At 30.4% G+C, this 13,342-nt stretch overlaps 1 pseudogene; it reads left to right on the plus strand.

The window, feature by feature from the left end:
- The first annotated feature begins 12,095 nt into the window (after nucleotides 1-12,095).
- On the plus strand, nucleotides 12,096-12,879 carry LOC114282831 (uncharacterized; annotated as a pseudogene).
- The last annotated feature ends 463 nt before the right edge of the window (nucleotides 12,880-13,342 follow it).

Genomic DNA, 13,342 nt, shown 5'->3' on the forward strand with positions numbered 1-13,342 from the left:
CTTTTCAACCAAGCACCCTAGTTATAACTAACGAATATAAAATTAATGTTTGATTTGTTATGAGATCAAACTTAAATTTTTTTTTTCCCTCCACAAATTAGGAATTACCATTATATAAAAGTTGTCCAGTATATCACTCTTTATAAATTTGAAAAAGAAAAATTCTCCGGTGTGAAACACACTGCATGTAATCTTGTCACAAAATTACGTTAGTTTCACGAACTTATTTAAGTGATCTCACAAAAATAAGTAACTTGAATACAAATTTGCGTAAGTCTTATATTTTCACGAATTTACGTGAATTTGTATTCAATTTACGTATTTTTGTGAAATTACTTATATAAGTTTGGAAAAATTTATGTAATTTTGTAATAAGATTGCATACTGGAGTGCCCTTTAAAGAAAGGGAAAAAAAAGAAAAGAGAGAGAGAGAGTTTATTTGATAGGAAGAACTTTAACTATATGATTCAACCATGAAATCGTTTAGAGAAAGAGTAAGGTTGCGTTTGGTTGTGTTTTGTAAATGTGATTTGAGAGTATGAATTGTATTTTGAATTTGTGTGTTGTAAAATTATGATTTGAGTGTAGAAAATTTGTTTGGTAAAGAGTTTTGAAAATAGTTTTGGAAAAGATGTTTGATTTGAGTGGGGAATTGTTGATGTGATATTTGATATGTGATACAAAAATTTACAACTCATAACTAAATATACAACTCAAAATTATTTTAAAGCACATTAAAAATTAAAAAAATTTCAGAAATTTTTTTTTCCAATTATATAAATCAATTGCAAAAAAAAAAAAAAAAAAAAAAAAAAAAAAAAAAAAATTCCTGTACAGCAGAGGACATCCAGGTGGATGTCCCCATGGACGTCCGGGCGGTAGTCCCTAAGGACGTCCGCGTGGTCTTCCCCTGGCCAAAATTTGAACAAAAAATGCGACTGTAATACAGAGCTCTCTGCAGAAGTTTGGAAAGTTGATTTCAAACACACAACCAAACATCATACTGAAATACACATGTAGAATTACATTTTGAATTCACAACCAAACAGAGCCTAAAGTTTTCTGAAAGTATTTCAACCATGAAATCGTTTTGCACTAGATTATATCTCTAAAATGGTTAGTTTGTCTTGGGATCAAGTATTTGAATGGAATTTTGTTGGAGGAAAAGAAAAAGAAAATAACAATTGTATGAAAAATAAAGTTTTCTTCTTCTTCTTTTTTTTTTTTTTTTTTCCCCATTTTTTCATGTCTTTTTTTCTTTTTCTTCACAAATTTATCTTAAAATCATTGGGAAATTTAGTGGAAAGTTCATTTTTGAAAACTTGTGATTCAATAAATCCTATATATTTGGAATTGTATTTTAAGATGTCTTTTTTTTTTTTTTTGAATTAGATGTTTTTTCGTAACAACTTTATCCTTATTTGGGTTAATATGCTTATATAGCAACATTTTTTGTTTTATATTTCAAAATACACATCGATTTTTTTTTTTTATGAAATTTAAATTTTTGAAAGCTACTTGACCAGATCTATCAAGCAAGATATCAATTGAATATAAAATTATGTAAAATGAAAAATGTAAAAATTTCACCTTTTATTAAGATGAAAGTGTCAAATTCTTTTACTCCTACAATTTTATATTCTCACCCATTATTTATTTGATTAATGTACCATAATTGTCATGAAATGTTTTAAAAATAAAATTATTATATTTTTAGGTAAATTACACCTATCTCCCCTTAGATTTGGAGAAAATATAATTAATTTATATATTTGATATAATTACATTGATTTTCTTTGAGGGTTTGCATAACAATTAGTTCCTTTTTTTTTATTATCAGTAATTTGTTAGTCATATAAAAAAAAAATGATATTTTCATATATTTTCAACTAAAATATATATTTATCTTTATTTATTTAAGTATCTATCCACAATCTATTAGTTTCGGCCACTTTAATCTTATTAAAAGAAAAATCAATTAATTATATTTAAAATGTAGGACTAACTATATTTTTTTGAAGGCTTAGAAATAATCAACTCAATTTACTTTATATATATATATATTTTGATGAAATATTAGATTTATGTAATATGAATGATCACTTTATTTAGGTCTGCTTCAACCAAAAAAAAAAAAAATAAATAAATTAATAAAAATTGGGTCTGTCCACTTCCATCACGGGATACTCTGTATAAAAAATTGTTTTTCTATCCCAACTCAATTAAAACCGTTTGATCATTTCTCAAAATTTTATGTTTAAAATTTTTCATAATTATGAGTAAATTAAAGGAAAATTTACCCATAAGTCCTAGTTTTTGAAACGTTGAACCATTTAGTCCTAAAAGTTTTCTTATGCTCCATTTAGTCCCATTTTTACATCAACATGATGTGAATGATGTAAATGATCTGATGTTTCATTCTATAATTTCAAAATTTATTGAAATCTGATGAACATTAGATATTTTTCATCCTATATTTTCAAACATTATTGAAATTTGATGAACATTAGATGTTTGAAATCCAATGTTTGTAACATGACTCTGATGTTATTAACATTGTATCTGATGTTATTAACATTGTAATAGGACCTTTCAGTCTATAAGAAAACTTTTAGGACTAAACAGTGCATAAGTTATTAATTTGGGATTTATTGGTGCATCCCCCTAAATTAAAATTAGGGACAAATATTTGAAAATAAGGACTGGACTGGTAGGTAGGGCTTTTCTTTCTATGGCACCTGTTTGGACAATATAAATTGTTAATTTTATAAAGTCCTTGTACATCATTCATAATAAAAACTAGATGAATCTAATAAATGTAATTTATTTAATTTATCACATTTATTTTTAAATAAAATAGACGATAAATACTTTTTTTAAAAATAGACCATTATTTTTTAATAAAAAACACTATAAATTGAATAGATTACAAATATCGAATAGATCTAATATTTTATGTGAATGATATATATAAATAACACTACAAAAAAAATTATTAAAATTATTAAAATAAGATTGGTAATAAATTTTGCGGGTCCAAATAATATCCTTTAGTCGAGATTATGGATTGGAGAGTCCAATCTTAAAATAAAGAATCCTTGTCCTCACCGCTATGTACACTCCTTCGGCCACGTCAATTGATTTATCTCAAGGGGTATTTGGAAGGTTTTCTCGCGTATGAATATTTGTTGAGTAGTGTTGTTTGGGCCCAAAGAATGGACTAGACCAGAAACTCCAATTGAAAATATGGCAGTCCAATAGGACGTACCAAGTTGGTTTTCACATTAGACTATGTGTAATAATATTTAGTGCACTAATTTTGGGGAAATTTATTTTTACACAACCACTTATTTTAGTACATAAATTTATGAATTTGATTAGGTATTATTTAGAGTGCTACTATTAATATCCCATAAATTATTTTGGACCCTTTAATTTTTAGCTTCTTTTTTTATTACAATAATAACCTCAAATAAAATTACTAAAAATGACATCATTAATTTTGGGACACCGTATCTCACAATTAAACCCGCACACCACTACATTATGAATTAGGGTTTATGAGAGCTCTCACCTTCACCACCACCCATCTATCTTCTCTAAATTTCACTTTCAAAACTTACCCATCCTTAAAACCTTTAAATCCTTTTGGCGGCAATATTCTGGCGATAATGGTAGCAACCATTTGACTACTTACACTTCTCCGACAATGATAATGAGTGAAAGTTTTTTTGACAACCACAACTTCATGAAACGAGAGAAGTACAACAATAAAAATTTAGAAAGAAGTTTATACCTTTGATGATGTTTTTAACTCAGAGGAGTTTGGCTTTATAAGGGTAAGTTTCTTAAAAAAATGGTAAAAATAATAAAATATGTTCGTCATTTTTTCGGGGTTGAACTCCCGAACTTATGATCGAAATTCGGAAATATAGGCCCGAACATTATTTATTTGTTTGGGAACCGGTAACCGAACATTTATTATTTGTTTGGTAACCGGTAACTGAATATTAATCACCGAAAAAAAAGATGAGGCGGCAGAGAGAGAGGGAGAGAGGGAGCAGAGACAGTAATCACACTTGGCTCCTCTTCTTCGTGGGTTTTGTTAGGATTTTTGGAAGAGGCATTTTTTTGGAGTGGTGGGAGTGTACATTCAATTGAATAGGTGAATTGTTTTCAAAATGATAATTTTGGTATTATTTGGAGAGAAGAAATTTTAAGAGTTTCAAAATTTATAAATGAAAATAAAAAAAATGAGAAGTCCAAAATAATAGATAGGGTATTAATAACACCACTCATTATTTATCTCATTCCACAAACTATATATTTCAATTATAATCCTTAACTCAAATATAATACACACACTTTCCACCCAATCAATGCCCACACAGCTACCCGAAAATTGGCAGTTAGCTTCCCGTGAATCAAGCCATGGATCTCTCTCTCTCTCTCTCTCTCTCTCTCTCTCTCTCTTTCTCTCTCACACACACACACACCGAACATGCAGAGACAATCCCACGTAGCTGTTGCGGCTAATATATATTGGGCAATACTAGAGACCTCTAATTTAGAGGCTCTAAACACACTTCTAATGAGGTGAAAAAGGTAGTAAAAAAAAAAAAAAAAAAAAAAAAAAAAAAAAAAAAAAAAAAAAAACAACTGCCACATCACTAGTGGTACCTCTAATTAGAGGTCCCAAGCATTTTTCATATATATTTTCTTCTCTGTTTTTATTTTTATTTTTTATTTTTATCAGAATATATTTCCTTCTTTGTTGTTGATATGAGTAGTCAGTATTCAGATTACCAATATATGAGATCCATAAAAATGGCCGAGAGAAATGAAAATATAGCGACTTTTCCATTCATGGAACAAGGTCACATAATAGCCTTTTTAGGCTTAGCCTTGCAAACAGAACAAAGAGGCTACAACGTTATCTTTGTGAACACTCCAATTAACATCAAGAAACTCCAACAATCACTCCTACCCACCTCCTCCATTTGCCTCCTTGAAATTCCCTTCAACAGCTCCGACGATGATAAACCTCCCTCCGGGCATTGAGAACACCGACGTTCTTCTTTCGAATCTGATGGGTTGAGAGAAAGAAAGAAAAAAAGATGAAAAGAGATGAGATGAGTTGGCTAGAGTTTTGATATCTATTATGATCATTTTATTTTAAGGTATAATAGTCATTAAAATAAAATTTTATTAAGTATTTGTACTGAGATAAAGTAAATGTGTAGAAATAATTTTTTTCCTAATTTTGTAATGATGGTTTGAGGGTGATTTAAATCCCAAAAAAAACCATCCATAAATCAGTATTGCAAGACTATTGTAAAGAAAGCCTAATCTTTTCATATCTCAACTATAAAGAAAATAAAGTTATTTCAAAGTAGATCTCTTTGTGCTCATTTATTCGTCTTTGGTAATTGAAAAATAATAAATGAAAATGCATAAAGCTTTTGCAACATTACTTTTAAATTTATTTAGGGCAAATTACATATACACCCCTCCAGGTTTGACAAAATTACAGATACCCCCCTGAGGTTTGAGAAATTACGAATTCCTCCCTGAATGCTATATTTGCATAAGAAATTAGGGGGTAATTTGTTATGAAATATAAACCTCAGGGGGTAAATTGTTATGAAAATACAAACTTCAGGGGGCGGGATGTAATTTCCGAAACCTCAGGGGTATCTGTAATTTAACCAAACCTGGAGGGGTGTATATGTAATTTGCCCATTTATTTATAATGACGATTTATTCAAATAATCAATTAACTAAAAAAATTTGTGTAAGTATTATACTAGTCATGATATCTTTTGAGAATCCTTATTTCTCAACTTAAAGAGAATACATTGATATTTTCGAAAGCAAAATCAATCCCCTCCTTTGTAACCAAAATCCCTATTCCTTAAGGCTCCATTTGGCAAGAGCTAAACGGGACTTTTTTGGCTATTTTAATCACAAAAGACAAAATAGACTATTTTAGCCACAAAAAACAAAATATCATATCCAACCCATAATCATTACATTATTCTCTTATAAAAAAAGTCAAAAAAGTCAAAAAATCCTTCCCAAACCAAACTTTTTAGCCCAAGCTAAAATAGCCAAAAAAGTCAAAAAGCTAAAAAGCCAACCCACTTCCCAAACGGAGGCTAACCTATATGAGCACCGGTCGCCCTATCAAACTTTATACCTTATGATCTTTTATGAGTTTTCTTTATAAGTATTTCTCTTTTCATAAATTGTTTATTTAATTCTATTGAAGTGTTGATCATTAACTCATTTAAAATTTTAAGTTGTTAAAGAGATAAAACAATTTTATTATTTATATTATACTCTCAACATGTCTTTTCAGTAACACTAGCTTTGAGTATCCCAAAAATATCCAAAAAAAAAAAAAAAAAAAAAAAAGGCTCCAAAACTATAGTAACCATGGTGTTGGTCCAGAGAAAAAAGCTCACTTGAGTTAGAAAGATTTAAAGTTTTTTTATAAGAGGCCCAATCTAAATAAAAAGGCCTAAAATTTTGATGCCTCAATTTATGTTTTAAATATACTTGAGGTATAATTGCAAATATAATAAAGCCAAAGCTTTTAACTTACCAGTTGGGTTTCTTATGGCAACAAGAATTGGAAGTATTTATCTAATTATTTTTAAACTAATTGAGGAAATATTTCTTATATTTTTGAGTATTGATTTTTTTTTCTACTTTTTATTTGCTAAACTAAAATGGAAAATCTCACATGTGATTGGACTTTTTTAGTATATATTTTTTTTTATAACAAGCTAAACACGTATAAATATTTTTTAATTATTACATGAAATAACTTTATTATTTATATTATATTTTCAACAAACTGCATCAAATATAAGTGTTATCCTTTAAAACAAATAAGGTTTTAAAAAATTTAAATTGATTTGGACCGTTGGATATATTTAAACTTGACAGTCCCGTTACAGAGCCCGAATTTCTCGAGCTCGAATTTGCTCCAAAAATCAAACGACGTCGTTTGATTTTTTTTTTTGCCTTTTCTCTTTGAAGATGAGCAGAGAGAGGGAAAGTTGAGAAGATGAACATAGAGAGAGAAGAGAAAGCTGAGAGAGAAGAGGGCATTCATCAACACAACAACAACACATTCAACAACAATACATTCATCAACAACACAACATCATAACTTTTTTCGAATCTGAAAAAAAATTTCAACTACACAACATACATTCATCAACAACATCAATCACAAAAAAAAAAAAAAAAAATTAAATTCAATTGTCGAATTTAAAAAAAAAATTAAAAAATCCAACAACACAATATCATCATCAACAACAACAATCATCAACATCTTCATCTTTTTTCGAATCTGAAAAAAAAAAATTCAACTATACAACATACATTCATCAACAACATCAATCACAAAAAAAAAAAAAAAAATTAAATTCAATTGTCGAATTTAAAAAAAAAATTAAAAAATCCAACAACACAACATCATCATCAACAACAACAATCATCAACATCTTCATCTTTCAGATCTAGATCCACTAGAAAAGAAAAAAAAAAAAGTAGAGAGAGCAGAGGCAAGAGACCCACCAGCATCACCGTCGAATCATCTTCTTTTTCTTCAGATCCATATCCAAATCAACAAATCATCTTCATCTTCCTCTTCTCTCTCTTTTCTCTCTCTCGCCTGTGCCTGTCCCTGTTCAAACAAGAAAAAGAAGTAAAAGGGAAAAAAGCAAGAAAAGGAAGAAAAAGGGAAGAAAAAAAAAAAAATGAAACCCAAAACGACTCGTTTTGAGCCAACTTTTGAGCCACTGATTTCAAGCCCTCAACCAATTTTCTAAACTTGACGTGGCAGTTTTTTGAATGAAGTACAGAGAATTATGGACGGAGTAGTCTGGAGATGAGCTTGACCATTTTCGTTGCTTGTCTGTCACTTTGGTGCAATCTTGAAAGGAAAATGTCTCGTAGCTCAAATTTTGTGGCCCAAAAGTGGCTCAAATGGCCAAAACGACGTTGTTTTGGCCATTTTTATGTTGTTCTGTACTCAAAATGACGTCGTTTTGGCCATTTGAGCCACTTTTGAGCCACAAAATTTGAGCTACGTAGCATTGTCGATCTTGAAAATCAGTGGGGGTTTATGATAGGTATTTTTTTTGTGTTTTTTTTTTTTTTTATTTGAACTTAAAAAATAAAAAAAACTATACATTTTTGGATTCTATTTGGTTACACAAACCAAAAAAGTAAAATTTTTAAACAAATTGAGAAGAAAAGTCCTGAATTTAAATAATAATAATAAAAAAAGCCAAAATCAATTGATTTTTTTGACTTTTTTGGATTATTTTTACTTTTGAGATTCATCTATACAAGATGCGCTTGAAAAGTAAAAAAATTTAACATAATTTTTATGAAAAAAATACTAAACACAAAAAAAAAAATCTAAAAAATATGACATTTTCAGAACACTGATGCAATGCAACTATTCTATTGGTGGTATAATTTACATTAGTTGGTCATCTGTTAAACATGAGTAATGATTGAGATCCTTATCTTCACAAGACCCTTACACGACTCCCACAATTCTAGATCACTTATGATGTGAACTCTATATATATATGAGTGGACCACACACATATTGTTGGAACAATCTTCTCTGTAAATAAAATAAATTGAAACTAATTCAAACAAAATAAATAAATAACATACCGAATTTATTTATTGAACCGAATTAAAAATTCAAAAGACCAAGTCGAGTGTGTGACACTCTGTCCTTAAGACAGATTCATCCCGCTATGGTGCTTACGGTTGAGTGGCGTCTATCTCTCAGAATACAATGATCTTTAATCAATTTGTAGTAGCACTCCAAAACAAATTGTTCGGCGAACCAAACCTGTGTTTTTACTCTCTGAATATATATTTTAAACTAAAATGAAGAATAATGCACAAAAGAAAAGTTGGACAGCACAAAGAAACTTAACAGACTGTTTTTTCCGAATCAGAAATTGGGTACCAAGACTGCTGGAATTGATGGATATATAGGCACAAAACTTAAGACCCGAACAGGTTCCAATTTTGAAGTGAAAAGGTGCATCAATATGTTTGAACAGGAAAACCAACTTTTCAAAGTTAGTTTGACCGTTGCACATGGAATTGATTTCCTTCCAAACAATTTGAAAAGTAAACCGTAGTGGACCAAGTTAAACCTGTAACAACTTTATTTATTTAAACTATTGAAATATATATATATATATATATTAAACTATTTGAATATATATAAAGGCGGAAGTAGTTTAATATATATATATATTAAACTATTTGAATAGTTTAATAAATAAAGAAAGAAGTACAAATTTTAAGAAATCACTTAGGAACCTAAAATTTGAAATTAAAAATAAATTAAATTCTTATAATTACAAATTTTAGGAAACCACTCAGGAATCCAAAACTTGAGTTTAGAATTAAATTAAATTCCCACAATAATTTTTATTAAAAAAATTCAAATGAATTTTATCTAAAAAATTAATGTTAGACCCGAAAACGACGTCAACTTTCCATTCACTCATAAATGGTTTTGACGTTCCGTCTTCACTGTGTGACTTGCCACGCGGCAAGGAACACTTCACCTCTTCGGACCCACCCCAAAAGACATTTGGGACCCACTCAAATTGGGCTAAAAAATATACTTATATTAATGATTTTTTCAACACATACATAAAGGATTAAGATCACTTTAAAGATATGAGGATCATCCCAAAAGGGTATCAAACATTTTCCGTGAGACATTTTGATGTCAATGAAAATATTGTGCAATGTTTGGATTAGAAAGGGCTTGATGTTTTGGCAGGAATTGGATTCCCCATTTGTTTCTGGCATTACATAGTTAATTTATTTAAATAGTAAAAACTCAAGAATCATCCGAATTTTATATTAATAATTCAGATTTATCTCAAACGTAAATCTAATATTTTATTAATTCAATCTTCACCACTAAAACTCATTTTTGAGTATATTTTGGGTCCCAAATTTTAAACCTAGCTTTTTTGTTATTTAAATTTCCATACAACTACTATGAGTATATTTCCTTGAACTCTTGCAAATTGTATGAGTATCTCCAATGACAAATGCTATAATAGCATTGCTATTATTATAATTTGATAATGAATAGTAAAAAAATGATAGAATTATAACAATGGTACTCCAATGGTCTGCTGCCAATTTAGCAGAACCAATATAAAAACTTGTGTATTCAGACGACCGATTGGATGACCGACTATTCATCCCAAACACATCAATTTCTATGTTTGGTTCGGCAAAAATGACGGACGGGCAAGAGGGAGGCATGGAGGTTTTGCTTGATGAGTTGGCAGTTACGGCAGATGCCATAACTAATCATTGGAGCATTTTTTCTTGTCTTCAGTTGCCAAATTATGGCAATAGTAGCTCCAATGACAAACTATTAGATATGCTCTAATACTTTGTAACCATCTAGGAATATTCTAATGGGGGATTCTAATGAGGGTTTCAAATTTTGAGATTTAACTAGATTGTGTTTGAATTATAAATTTAAAAAAAGAAAGGGAATAAAAAAATATAAATGAAATATAACTATATTTCACTAACATTTTCGGCCATGTTTTCTCTTTTATTTTTTAAATCCATATTCAAATTTATGTCACAAAATACATAAGTGATGCACTTCCTAATACCAATTGATTTTAGAAGAGATGGTGACACTGTACAAGTGGTATCATAGTCTAGGTATTATGAATTCGAATCGCAAGACCATTGTGAATGAGGGATTGTTAATATACAATGTTACTGCATATGACTATAAAAAAAAGCTCGCTATATATGAAATGTCAACAAGAAAATACGTAAATCCTAGCCCTATTTTGGGGAAAAGGTTTTAGGCTAAAATAATTAATAAAGATAAAATAAATTTAAATAGTTAATAAGACAAAATATTATATAAAAATTATAATCATTTCACTTTTTCTCTTACAACTATTAAATTAATTGTAAAAAAAGCCAACTATTTTTCCAAACATAATTTTTTTAGGCTTCGTTTGGCAAAAAAAGTAGGGGATTTAAAAAACACAAAAGATACAATAAACTAAATAAGCTAATAAGATAAAATGTCACATTCAAATCATGATCATTCCAATCCAGACGAACATTTTAGTTCCAAACTAAAAAAACTCAACTCAAAAAAATCAACTAAAAAAATCATAGCTAAACGAGAATTTAATTAATTTAAAATAGTCAAAAAATTAAAAAATTAACTTCTCAAATAAGTTCATTACCAATTGGTTTTAGAAAAGGAAAATGTTATACACCCCAAATTCTTTACCAAATGAATGATTAAATGTCTCATATGAGTGTGGGGTCCACAAAATTAAGGACTCCACACCCATATGAAACATTTAGTCATTTATTTGGTAGAAAATTTAGTATCCCTAACATAACCTTTAGAAAATATAGTGAAATTTTATTTGACATAACTAAAACTAATATAAATAAATTCGATAAAATAAAAAAATTACAATTATTAGATAAAATTAATTTTTTAATAAATAATATATATTACAAATATTACAAAAAATAAACTATATGAATCAAAATAAGATCCATAATAAAAAATTTAATTCGTGGGTCAAATTTAAAATCCATCAACACTAACGTTATGTTTGGATTGAGTGATTTGGAGAGAAAAGAAAAGAAATGGAGATATATGTATTTCTCTTACTTGTTTCTATAACTTAAGTGGGGAGAAATGGAGAGAAACGGAGATAAACTCATTTCCCTTATAACCCACATTTTCAATCTTCTCAAAAGTAGAGAGATTAGAAGAAAAAAGAAACCAACAGATTCTTATATTTGCATAATACTAATTTGGGTAAATTACATTTACTTCTCCTGAGGTTTCTGACAAATACAAAGACCACCCCTGTGGTTTGAATAATTACAATAACCTCCCCTACTTTACCTGACAATATTAAGATTCTCCCAAAATTTGATAGCCGTTTATATACCTAACAGACCTTGCTGATGTCATCTAATCTAAGCACTAAAATACCCATAATGCACTAAAATGCCAATTAAAGAATTTTCCACAAAACCCAATCCAAACCCTATATTCCGTAAACGAGATCAAACCAGACGAAGAAGACATAGAGGAACAAAAGCCCTACAAACCCAGTTCATCCCCAATTCGTTGTCGTTCTCGTCGGTTCGCCCCGATTCTCGCCCTCCTCTCCCTCTCTCTCTGCACCCTCTTCCTCTATTTCAGCAGAGACGACATACCCACCTCGGAAAACCTCCTCTTAGCCCTAATTTTCATCGTCATCGCTCTCTTCTTTGCTAGCAAAAACAAGGGTTTGATTCACCAAAGCTTTTTGATTCTCTCCAAGTGACTTGGGTTCTCGTAGAACAACCACAAACCCGTCCAATGGTTCATCGGCGAGTTGATTTTATCGAAAAAAGACCGAAAATCGAAGCAAATTGTAAGAGAAGGGGTTGAATTTTACAGCAATGGTGATTTCTATGAAGGGGAGTTTCACAAGGAGAGGTGTAATGAGAGTGAAGTGTACAATTACTTTGTGAATGAGAGGTATGAGAGAGATTGGGTTGATGGGAGGTATGATGGGTATGGGATTGAGAGCTGGCGCGAGAGGTAGTCGGTTTTGAGGACAGTATCGGCAAGGTCTCCGGCATGGTTATGGAGTTTATAGGTTTTATACAGGGGATGCTTATGCAGGGGAGTGATGTAATGGGCAAAGTCATGGTGTTGGAAAGCAGAGTTGCTCCAATGGAAGCAGTTATGTTGGTGAATTCAAGTGTGGAGTCAAGCACGGCCTTGGTTCTTACCATTTTAGGTGAATTCTTCAACTTTGATTTCGCGAGAGAAGAAAAAAGGTTTGATCTTGTCATCGATGGTCTCCTTATCGGAGTCGGAAACCAAGAAAAGAGGCACTGTTGGGTTGGATTGGGTTGCGTTGGGAGGGAAGGGGAGAGAGAGAGAGAGAGAGAGAGAGAGAGTAGGGTTTGATTTCATTGTTAGGAAGATAGAGAAGGAAGATCTCGTCGTCAATGGTCTCCTTGTTGGAATCGGAGTCGAATACCAAGAAAATAGGCACTTTTGGGTTGGGTTGGGTTGGGAGAGAAGGAGAGAGAGAAGAGAGCGAGAGAAGAAAGAAATAAAAGTTAATGGATGGTGACTCTGGTTTCAAAAAGTAAAAAGAGATATTTTGTAGGGTATTTTTGTCTTTTCACGCTTAATTTAAAGGGTAATATGGTCATTCTGTATAGGTAAGTAACGTCGTTTGTGCAAAATTGACGGATT

This window comes from Camellia sinensis, chromosome 2, assembly GCF_055761805.1.
Source record: "Camellia sinensis isolate YWXY chromosome 2, ASM5576180v1, whole genome shotgun sequence".
NCBI classification, from domain to species: domain Eukaryota; kingdom Viridiplantae; phylum Streptophyta; class Magnoliopsida; order Ericales; family Theaceae; genus Camellia; species Camellia sinensis.